The following is an 11,966-nucleotide window of genomic DNA, read 5'->3' as shown; positions in this document are numbered from 1 at the left end:
CTTTTTAATCTACAAAAAATGCAGCTAGGTTATGACAGACTCTCTTTTACTCATTCTTTGAAAGACAATGAATTTGATGTGTCATGCCTCTTGTTGACAAAAAGAGTCAATACTTTCTATGTCAAACCAGTCTGTATTGTTAAGCTGCACTGCTGAGCCACCAAACACAATTGGGTTGGAATCCACAAAAATCAGGGACATGCATGTGGCATCCCCTCAATAATGACTAGCAAGAAACAGACATTTTAAGGATGCAAATTATCCAAAGGCAAACATATCAAATAGTGCAGATGAATCTTACTTTCAAAGAGTTGCTTTTAATGGGATTCAAGGCAACTAAAATGGGACTCAGTCAGAGGTTACAAACACTAAAATCTAGGTGGTTAAGCTGTTGTACTCTCCAGAGATGTAGACACTCTGTCAGGGACTAGAGAATGATTCAGCTGTCCAACCACTCATTACAGGATTTAGACATGCAATGGTGGCAGCTGGGGCCACTGTACCTGCTGCTGGGTATCCTGGGCAGGACACTGAGAAGTATGAAGGGTGCAAATCTCTCTGAATTGTATCATCTTTCCCAGCCCCATGTCGTGGGCTTAGATTAACAAAGAATGTTTCAAGTGGCACTAGCAAAAATACTTTCAGAAAACTGAATCCTGTCCTGCCCAAACACGACTGCCCCACAATGATCTAATTACAAGAACAAATGAGGGAGTAGCATAATCAGATGTTTCGGTGGTTTTCACACCCTTTTTACAATGGAAAAGTGTGTATGCTGAACCATTCCAAGGAATGCTTTGAGATTCTGGAAAAGGTCTGGAGCCACTTCCATAAGACACACCATTGTTAAGGAATTTGGCTTTCCAAGCAGAGTCTTCAGCATGGGTTTCAGACTGACCGATTGGACATAAGCAAGATCCACAAGAAGGAGGATGTCCATGCAGCATGAGACAGCACTACTATGACACATGCCATACTACTGCATGATAAAAGGCTCTTTATCTCACTCATCTTGCCTAACTCCCCCAAGCCAGGTAACAAGGCAGGAGCTGTTGCATCCTAAATATATGTTGATGAGAAAGTCACACCATTGCTATTAGTGTTTATTATATTGGGGTACAAGGTGAAAAAATTCTCTAGGTTATTCAGACAAGACTTAATACAGGGTAAAACAAGCATTATTTGAACATGCAAAGCAAATTTTAACACTTCTAAATATGTTTTGCAGCACTAAAAGTTTTTAAAAAACAGATCCTAACTAAACTGTTGTCAACAGGAAAAATAACTCTCTTGAACCAAGAAATTTGCAAATATTGAAAGTAGGATGTGTTCATTTTCAGTTTCTATTAAACAGACTGGATTATGATCCCAGTTACTCTAGCATAATCATATCTATGCCTTTTGAGCTTAATTCACTATTTCATGTGGATCAAAGCTAATCCTTTTCTTTTTCTAAGGGTTTGTAGAAGCATGTCTTACAGTTCAGTAAATGTGCCTAGTGAAGCACATATTTAGAAAACATTTTTCTTTCTTTTTGTGGAAACTTAGCAGTATCTAGCTGGGGTATTAACCAAATGAATTCTTTCCTCCTGAGTCTGTCTTTGGCAGACAGTGAGAAAATTTTATCTCCCTTATTTAAGTATTCCACCAATTTTCTTGATCTTTCATTGTCTATCACACTGACTTACCTTATACTGAGACAGCAAAAACATTCACATCTCATTTGAGCCCCTGTTGCAGATACTGCCATACTATTTACTGCAATATTTTTATCTTCAAAAAGACAGTTCAAGTGTAAACTCGCCTTTAAAAACTGCCCTAAAATAAAGCGTTTTCTCTTTCTTAAAACAACAGATTCAGTCAGAGGATCATAGCATATCCTTAGTTGGGAGGGACCCACAAAGATCATCGAACTCTTGCAACCACTAAACCACTCCCAGGAGAAGCTTTACTTTCCCAGACATCATCTCTTTTGGTCAGCATCTTGGCCACTACATGCATAATGCACCTTATTGGTCAGATGGGGATCCTATGAGCAGAATTTTTATGAACAGGGTCATGTAAATGGGTTAAATGAATACAACATTAAGTATAAAGATCCGTTGTCAGTCAAAAAATTAGAATGAATTTTCATGAAGGTCACACCCCGTTTTTTAATGCAATCCAACAAGAGTTCATAGGAAAAAAGAAAGTGAATGCTCTAAATTTCCAGGTTTTTTATTATCGTTATTATTCCAATTTCAGTTAATTTTTCTCTATATAATTTCAGAACAAGACTCAAAGAAATTTCTACATTTTGTTCAAAGGCAGCTTATGTTCCTAATTTAATAAAGTCATGAATAACTGTGAGTGAAATTTCAGATCCATTGAAATAAATTGCAAAACTCCCTTTGACTTCAAAAAGTTCAGGAACCTAAGCTCTGTGATCTTTTAAAAGTTTTCTTAAAAAATCTACGTTATCCTACCACTGGCTTGGAATTTCTCTAAAGTAACCTATATATTTCTCTTTCTTTATATGTATGTGTACAGGGAGAAGGGGCGGTCCCGTGGTGTAATGGAGAGTACTCTGGATTCTGAATCCCAAGGACCTGAGTTCGAGTCTCAGTGGGGACCGTCTCCTGGCAGTTCAATGCCTCCCTGCCATCCCATCCCGTCACATCTCGGATGCTCAGCAGGATCAGCCCCGGTTAGTACCGGGTGCTGTGACAGTCCCGAGGACTTCACTGTCACTGTCCAAGCTCGCTCGGCTGTGACAGATGGACCTCAGGACTTAAATGGTGGGGCCAGTTCTGCGCACGCTGTGCCTCACCTAAAAAATCCACTGTGCAGGCTGGAAGGGCACACCCACGTGGGGAGAGCCCTGCCCAAATCTTTGCTCACAAAGTTTGGCCATATATATAGACACAGGGAGAAACAGAGAAGCAAAATTATATATGCTAAAGTGTAGTATCTAAGAAGGAGATTGTATTTTAGTAAACAAGATGGTGTTGAGGGAACTGGCCCATGTCACTGCGAACCTACACTATTAGATCTTTAAAAAGCTAGGGCAATTATGTGAGGTTCCTGACGACTGGAAAAACACAAGCATCAGACCCACGAAAGGTAAGAAGGAGGCTCTGAGGAACTACAAAAACAGTCATTCTTACATCAGTGAGGAGGTTATGGAACAAATCCTCCTGGATCCTTTATCTAAGGCATGTGACGGACTCGATGTAACTGGGTACCAATTTCCAAAGGGCAAGCTCTGCCTGAGCAACTTGATAGCTTTCTGTGATGAGATGCTGGGAAAGCAGTGGTTGTCATTTACTCTGGTATTGTTGCAGTTTTCAGGGTGGTCTCCCATTGTTTCCTTTAAGCAAAGTGATATAGTTTCAAAGGGTGGACTATAATGCAGGTGGAAAATTAGCTGAACTGCTGCACTTGAGGGATTGCGATCAATGGCACAAAGTCCAGCTGGCAGTGCTGCTCCCTGGCGGCACAACTGGGGAGGATATCTTTATTGAAAGCCTCAATAAAGAGACAGAATTGCACTACAGGGAAGCCTGTGGAAAATCACAAAATCAGTATGCTCAAGGGCAGGGCTGCTGTTCAAGGGGAAGACAAGATAACATGGTGTCTCTCTCCCCATCAGGAGACTGGAGAAATGGGCTGACTGGGACCTCAGAAAGTTCAAGGGCAAATGCAAGTCCTGTGTCTGGAATGGAATAACATCAGGCAGCAAAACTGCTTGGGAGTATCAGTTGTGCAGAAAAGTGGGCAACGAAGGTCAAGTGCATTATTGGTCTGCATTAGAAGAAAAGAGGTCAGGAGATCAGGGGAAGCAGTTCTTCTGTACACAGCACCTGAGGCTGCATCCAGAGTATTCTGTGCAGTCTGAGGATCCCTAATACAAGGAAGATTTTGATAAATTAAACATGTCAACTTCAGGAAGGCAACACACAAGGAAAGGCATGGCAATGTGCCTTCATTCAAGCCTAAGTAGAGAAGACTAAGGATTTAACTGTTGCCTTCAGCCAGCAAAATGTTTAATTCATTTTTCTGTACATCATTCCAGGATATAAACACTGATCCTGCTAATTGCTGCACCAGTACAGGGCTGGACTGGGTAGCTGGGAAGCAGTTTTCCAGAAAAGGACTTGGGGAGTGGTGGACAGCAAGCTGACCATGAGCCATCAGGGTGCCCAATGGCGAAAGACACCAACTGCCTCCTGGGCTGCATTCAGAGCATCACCAGCAGGTCAAAAGAGGTGAACCTTTTACTGTCAGAGTAGTCAAAAACTGGCATAGACTGCCTTGAGAGGATGTGGAGTCTTCATCCTTGGAGATATTCAAAACCTAACTAGAAGAGGAGGTGGGCAATCAGCTTTAGGTGACCATTCTTTGAGACAGAGAGATGAAGTAGATCATCTTCAGAGGTGCCTTACTGCCTCAAATATCCCATGATTCAGTAAAGAATAATGTAGGTAACAACATAAAAACCTCAGCATGCCAGAAAATAGCAAGATTACCTCTTTCCTATAGCATTCATGTTCTGAAAATCATACAAGCAGCTTTAACAGAATAATTGACTCAAGAAGTCAATAAGGTTTCTTAGAAAATCTGTTTCCAGAGTGCTGATAAGACCTTTGATAAAATGTGCCTTCATGGGCTTTGAAACAGAGTTAATAAGAATCTTTCTGAAGCAAAAAAGACTAATTTAGTGTGACAAAATATCAATAACAACCAGGACCATTTTGTATGTGGCACCAAGTCACTGAACAAACGCAATCATTCTATTACAGAAGACCATTAGTTTCCACACTCGTTTTCCTGTCCAGGGAGTCAATAGGAGCTTTACCTGAAATAGACACATTTTACCTCTTGCATTATTTCAGCATACCCTGTGCAAGAAAACAACAGGTGAAACAGAGAGAATGCCCTCTGATCTGATCTTGGGGTTTTTGGCTAATCTGAGTCTGTAGAATAGAATATAGATTTTACTTAGCACCTACAAAAACACGTCATAAACCTAAACTTTAATAATACATCTCTAACATTCTCCTTTTCAAAATACGTAATTCTAATTAAAAATCAAAATAAAAACTTCCCAAAATCATCTGAACAATAATTTCCTATAAAAATGAGTTGCAGGAACTTTCAAATATACAGGATTTCCTTGAACTAACAACATTTTTTTCCTTTACAGAAGCTTTTCCATGACAGCTTTATTGAAAAAGAGTAGCTTATTTGTGATATAGATGAAAGAATATAGCTTAAAAGCTACGGTGCAGATACAGTCAAAACAGTAAGTCTAACAAACTAGTTTAAATTATTTCTGAGGGTATTTGTCTTTAGTTCTTAATTTACTTAGTATGATTTTGAAACCTACTAACTTTGTAACTCCCAATTCTGAAGGAATATAATTTCTGTTACAACTTGTGTAAAAAGATTGGTCATTACGTCATAATGTATGTCACATTAACATTTTAGTTCCTGAAGTTACTTCAGAAACAACATGCTTCACTGAGAATCATATAAAAATAAGGAAAATTTTTAATATTATATATTCTTTATTTTATGATACATGTAAATATGATACATTTTATTATGTAATGTACAGCCTTTCCATGCAGTAATTTTTAATTTTTAGAATAGGTCTCCTGTGTTTGGAAATCTGCTGTTTTTACAGTAGGCTGAATATGATGTAACAGAGAAGAAAGATACTTTTTAGGCACCATTTACATTTGTCCTTTCATACAGATTTTTCATTTGGAATACATTGTCTAAATCTGCATCACTGATTACTCTATATGGGAAAACAAGCCAGATCCAGGAGCTTATTATCTACATCAGACAACACATTTTAATGTAACAGATAATACTATGAATTTAAGGTTAGATAACTGTCTTGCAGCAGCCATATCTTGGCTTATCTGATAACGAAAAACAGATGGAAGGTGAGAATTTGTGAAGAACTGGTAATTTTTGCAATACAAATATGACTGAGTACAGGGAGTACAGCATGAGAAAGGCAGAGGGATAAGATAAAAATAAGCATAGTATGAAAAGAAAGTACGGATCAACAAAAGAAAGCAGAAAACAAAGAGAAAAAAGTAAATGATGTTGGAATTATGCAGGATAAAAAAATAATTTGATATAGAAGAGGAAAAAAATATACACAATAGCATATTGCCAGCAGTTTTTTGCTAGACTACAACAAACAAAGTGTTCAAATGGAGATTGTACAGATGTAATCAATAATGAAACAATTAAAAAATGTAACATTTAGAGATTTCTTTTCCTCTGTCATTTCAGTTGTGGGTAGATTTTGCAAGTTAACAATGTGTTTGACGTTATCTCATACTTGTCCATTTCATTTTTCCATTGTATGCAGTTTCAATGATCTTACTACTTCATTAATAATACTTGTGGGTTTACCATTTTGGTTCCACTCTTCCAGGCAGCAGACAGGTGATACCCACAAATTTTCTCCATTCTTTTACAGTCTAATTTGTATTTCTTTCTTCTGCCATCAGTTTCCTGTACAGCTCATTTCCTCTGAATTCATGTATTGAACTAAGACCAGAGGCAATGGAAGTTCCCTCCGTAAAGCAGAAAACACTTTTTGACTGTGAACATGACTGAGCACTGGCACAGGTTTTCCAGGGAAATTATGGAGTCTTCATCCTTGAAGACACACAGGAGTCATCAGCACATGACCCTCAGCCACCTGCTCAAGGTGGCCCTGCTTGAGGAGGATGATTGGATCAAATAACTTCTCTAAGTCCCTTCTCACCTCAACCATTCCAAAATTTTGTGACATCTTCTTTCCAATGAGTTTATTCAATCTTCCTTTTGCACTTTTTCCAGTTAATTTCTTTTATTTGGTTCTATGACACTATTTACTACTGTTTTATATTTTCTGTATATCACTCTGCCCTTCTAACAATGGTAATCCTGATCTATCTTTGGGAGTGTTGCCAAAGTAAATGCTCAAGGGAAAAGTTGCAATGGAGCTTTCAGAAAAACAGAATTATCTGCTAAAGTTAAAAATATAATAGCCTAAACTGACTCCATGGAGTGGGAACACAAGGGAACTAGCTTAGGTATAGGTATTTAGAGAGTTGGCACCAGCATTTGGTCAGCTGAACTCTACCACTTCTGTAGGTAATGTTGGATCTGTAGTTAAAATTTATTGCAATCAGCATATTGAAAGGTATTAATATGTTTTCTTAAGCCTTGTTAAACAGTTGTGTTTGGAAGATGGCATAAAGATATACTAACGAGAGTATATATATAAAAAAAAACTATAAAAAGACTCCTGCAATGGAAAGCAAACAAAAAGTTATTGAAAGGAATGATACATTCCTCAGAAACTCATTTAGCACAAGAAGTTGTGACTCAGGTCTTCGTTTGCTAGTTAGGGGTCATTTTCTGTTCTCTGCTTGTTTCTTTATTATTTATAAACAGTGTTACACTTCAAAGCTTAAAAATCCTTTATGCCAATACAATTTCACACTTCCTGGAATTAATTTTGTTTTATGGGTAATGATCCAGAACTAAGAAATTCTTACCATGTCTAACACAAAAGCATCTTAAATGTTCAGATAAATCTTCTGCTTTGTGCTACAGCAAGCACCGCACGAGGAAGCAATATTTCCCAGGTCAGAACATTCCAGCTAAATCTCTGACCAATTAAGAAGTCCACAGGAAGGTGACATGCAAATACTTGGCTTTGTACCCGAAGAAATTAGAATGCAAAGCCTGATAAACAGTCATGATTTGAAGCCTGGTGTCCCGAACCACAGCAGGTTAGAAAGGCCTGTTCTGGATGAAGAAAATTAAAGGTCACATTTATCTTTTTGCCAAAAGAAGCTTTAGCAATTTAAAAGTCCAGACGTTGCAAACACAGATTAGGTTTTCACTTCTCTTTCATTTTGACAGAGATGCACCACCTTTTGCCACCTCAGTAAATCTCATTTCTAATCCCTTCAAACACTAAATTAGTGATCTGTATAACCTCAGCTCCATGTCAGAGAGAAGTGTCCTCTTGTAATAATATTTGCAGATTTTATAAACTCTCTTTTGGGCTTGCCAACAGAGAGAACAAAAAGGAGAGGAAAAATACGAGAGGTATCTTCATAACAAATGACTGAATAAAGAGAACATATACAAGATGAACTTGTTTAGAGAACTGTGAGGGATATCACAGTTGAAATCCTGTATTAAGTCTGTTGGAATCACAGCTTCCTGGACCTGAAATTAATTTCTTCTTTAGTCCCCTTCTCTTTGCCAGTCTTTACTTATAAAAACGGAAAGATAATTTGGCCTAATTTCTTGCTACACTTCAGCAAGGATCTCTGCAGTTCTCTTTAGCTAAATGTTAACTGTGAAGTCACTAGAATAACCTGATATATTTAAAGAAAAAATATCCTGCATTAAAAAAATCCAATAGGCTAGGCACTTTGTGAATAATTAAATTGCAGTAGGAGCTGAATCAGAACTCTTGCTGTTTTGGTTTTTTATACCAAGGCTGTACATAAAGGATGAAAATTTGGTCTGAATTTTCATGGGCTTAGTAATAATTTAAATCTGCATGTAAAGCCCAGCCTGCTTAAGAAATGAAAAAGCACATAATAAAACTATTCTGGTAGTATTGAAAAAGCACCTTGGTTGGGTTTGTATTTATTCTTTCTAGAGGAAAAGGATATTACAATAAAAAACATTCTTAGCCTGAATTTATTCCTCAGTACACTCTTATGTGTAACTCACTATCAGAGTCTGCGATACATTTGTGTATATTGTCCCATTCTCTGAATCATCCTGTAAATAATGTGGTTTTATCTCCAGCCAACCCACTGTAGTGCATAGTGGTAGTAAAAATAAATGATAGAACTGCCCAGCCTGGTAATGGACACAAGAAAATCAACACACAGCAAAGCTTACTGGAGAAAAGAATCTGCATAATTAGGTGCAATACGTACTGGGCCGTTTCAGAGCAGCATGTTCATATCACAGAATTTGGTGCTTCCAGCAGGCAGGTAATAGAGGTACATGTATTTTCTGAGACTGTAGATTAGCTGACAAAATACAACCTTCTCACAGTTCTCCAAAACACAGTTAGTAAAATCTTCCATAAAACCTGTGCTCACTGCATAATCAAGAAAAAACCATTTTGACACAGTTAACGGTTGGAGCAAAAAGGTTAACTCCCTAGATCTGGACATTCTCTATATCCATATCTTCCTTTCCTCATCAGAGGGATAGGCAATGACCCTCCAGTTTAAAACAACTACAGTTTATTAGACACTCTCAAATCAAAAGATAGAATTTTATTTCTTAGTGTCCAATTAAAACATGTATATGAATCTTATGCAAAATATTCTGAGAGTATTTCCTGCATATAAAAACAAAGTATAACAAAAGCATTGCTGTCACTAAAAAAAACTTTGTAATTGTCATCATGACAAAAGAGATAAATCAAACTACTTTTAAGATGAGCAGGACACCTGAAAAATTATTCATCTGGAAAACTGTTCAAAGTTAAAATGATTTCAAACAAATTCTAAAAAACAGGACACAGTACATATATATAATGCTGTCAGTCCCCTGTTACATAAATCAAATTCCATGACTAAAAAATGTCAAATAGAAGAAAGAATACTCAATTTTGGTTCTTCCAGACACTTTTTCCTGATAAATGCTTATAATCATGGAATCATTTATGTTGGAAAAAAACCAACCAAGTTCAAGCATTAACCTAATCCTGCCAAGTCCACCACTGAACCATGTCCTGAAGCATCACATCTAAACATCTTTTAAATACCTCCGGGGATGGTGACTCAACCACTTCCCTGAGCAGTCTGTTCCAATGCTTGACAACTCTTTGAGTGAAGAAATTCTTCCTAATATACATCTAAACTTCCCCTGGCACAACTTGAGGCTATTTCCTATTGTCCTATTGCTTGAGTCTTGGATTATCATTTTGATTTAGAGATTTCTTAATAATCACTTTTTCAAAGGAATTTAAAAAAAAATTTAAAAAATCAAGTGCTGATACTTCAGAAGACTAATCCTTATTCTGATTCGTGATTATCTGTACTATTTAACTACACACATACATACAATAAAACTTCTGAAGCCTAGAGACCTAGCATTACGATTTCTATACGACTAATATGACATTTCTATGTGATCATCTCGCTATGACAAATTATTTTTGCAAAATGTTTGACACGAGAACTGTAACAGCTTTTAATTATTATTTTGTTAAAGGAAGATTATGAAGATGTATCAAATCGTCTTATGATTAACTTTGCATGACATTTCTAAAGTATTAACTTCCTCTATGTTTGTCTTAACAATTCTTTTTAAAAACCCTGTGTATGTCAATATTTTTACAGTGAAACACAGTGACACAGTATGGAATAGAAAACTGCTCCTGTCTCATATGGGCTGCAGGCTCCTGAAAGTGGAAACTCCCTGTTTGAAGGAAGTTAAAGTTTTCTCACTGGTGGGTAACAACAGGATAGTTTCAACAGGCTAAAGTTATGTTATATGTTACACCACTGATTCTGTAAAAAAAAAGGAAAAAAGAAAAGAAAATATAGAACCTGTAATGCTTGTGGAGTAACAACATGCAACAAAAAAACCCCAAAACCCACTTAGAGATCATGCAGTGCTATTTCTTCCTTTCTGGAGGACTGAATTTCCTACAGAAAGATCCTACCAGACTCTACTCAAGAAAGGCAGCTGACTCTGGCTGACATTGCAGGATTCTGCAGTCAAGGAGGTCCCTCTACCCACTGGAATGGGTCACTGATGAGCCTGAGAGAGATCAGGGGAGAGGCAAGAGACACACCACCACGCTGAGCCAAAGCAGCTAAAGGAGGACCCCAACCCTCTACGTTCTGACTATAGGAAATGATATCAAGAAGAAATCTTATCCCTAAGACTTTCAAGATCATCAAATCCAAACATATTCATGTTTGACTCAGTGATCTTAAAGCTGTTTTCCAAACTTTAGAATTCTATGATTATGTGATCACCTACTGATAAAAGAGGAAGATGTCCTTATCTCCTGTGCCGTGTCATCTTGGATCTTTCCCTGACTAAATGCTCTGAACCAGCAGAGAAACATGCATGTATTCTGCTGATTTGAACTGCCTCAGTGGTAGGTCCACTAAGCACAAAGACCAAGCAAACTGTAGCAAGCCAGCAGGAGGACAGGAACAGATCATGAGTCAGAACTGGGGGTGAAAAACAAGATCTCTCCTTTTTCATGGAAGTAAGCACTGCTAGATACACCTGATGAAATCACAGCCTCACTTAGAGCAGAAGCCATCTGACTTGATCCACGTGCTCAGTATGGAAGTGGTTGGTTGGAGAAACGGTGTTTCTCATGCCTCCCTCTCCATCTTGTAACACATCACTTGGCAAACCTCATTTGTTTAATTCATTGTTTGTGAACATAGAAGAAAAGCATGCCAGTGCCAAGATTTAATTTTCTGGATACCTGTTAAAAGGCTTAATTCAGTGCTTTCTCAGCAAAGATTCCTGGAACTCAAACATTCCTTATTTAAGTCCAAAATTGACAAGGCTAAAAGCACATTTTGCAGGTGGAAGACGTTTTACCTCCTTTCTTAAAATTTCAGATTTGATACTTCCAGAGAGTTCTTAACATAGATGAGTGTGTAATAAGCTCTTCCTCCACATGGGCACTTGTTTGGGAGCATAAAAATCGGTATTCTTCAAACAGCACATGCAGTCATGGATGTAGAAATATAACAAGGTTAAAAGACTGTAGGTCACACTGTGTGTTTCAGAAGCAGAGGAGAAATCTCTCAAAAATACAAACATTTAATTGTTTGGTCAGAATCCAAACTCTGGTCATGTTTACTTGTTGTTGGATGAGCAGGAAATTTTAAGTCCTGCTTAAATTTTAGGGCAGCTCTAAATCAATGCTCAGCAATATATTATATCTGAGA

Source organism: Pithys albifrons, chromosome 1, assembly GCF_047495875.1.
Source record: "Pithys albifrons albifrons isolate INPA30051 chromosome 1, PitAlb_v1, whole genome shotgun sequence".
In the NCBI taxonomy this organism is placed as follows: domain Eukaryota; kingdom Metazoa; phylum Chordata; class Aves; order Passeriformes; family Thamnophilidae; genus Pithys; species Pithys albifrons.
Note: the sequence above shows the minus strand (reverse complement) of the source record.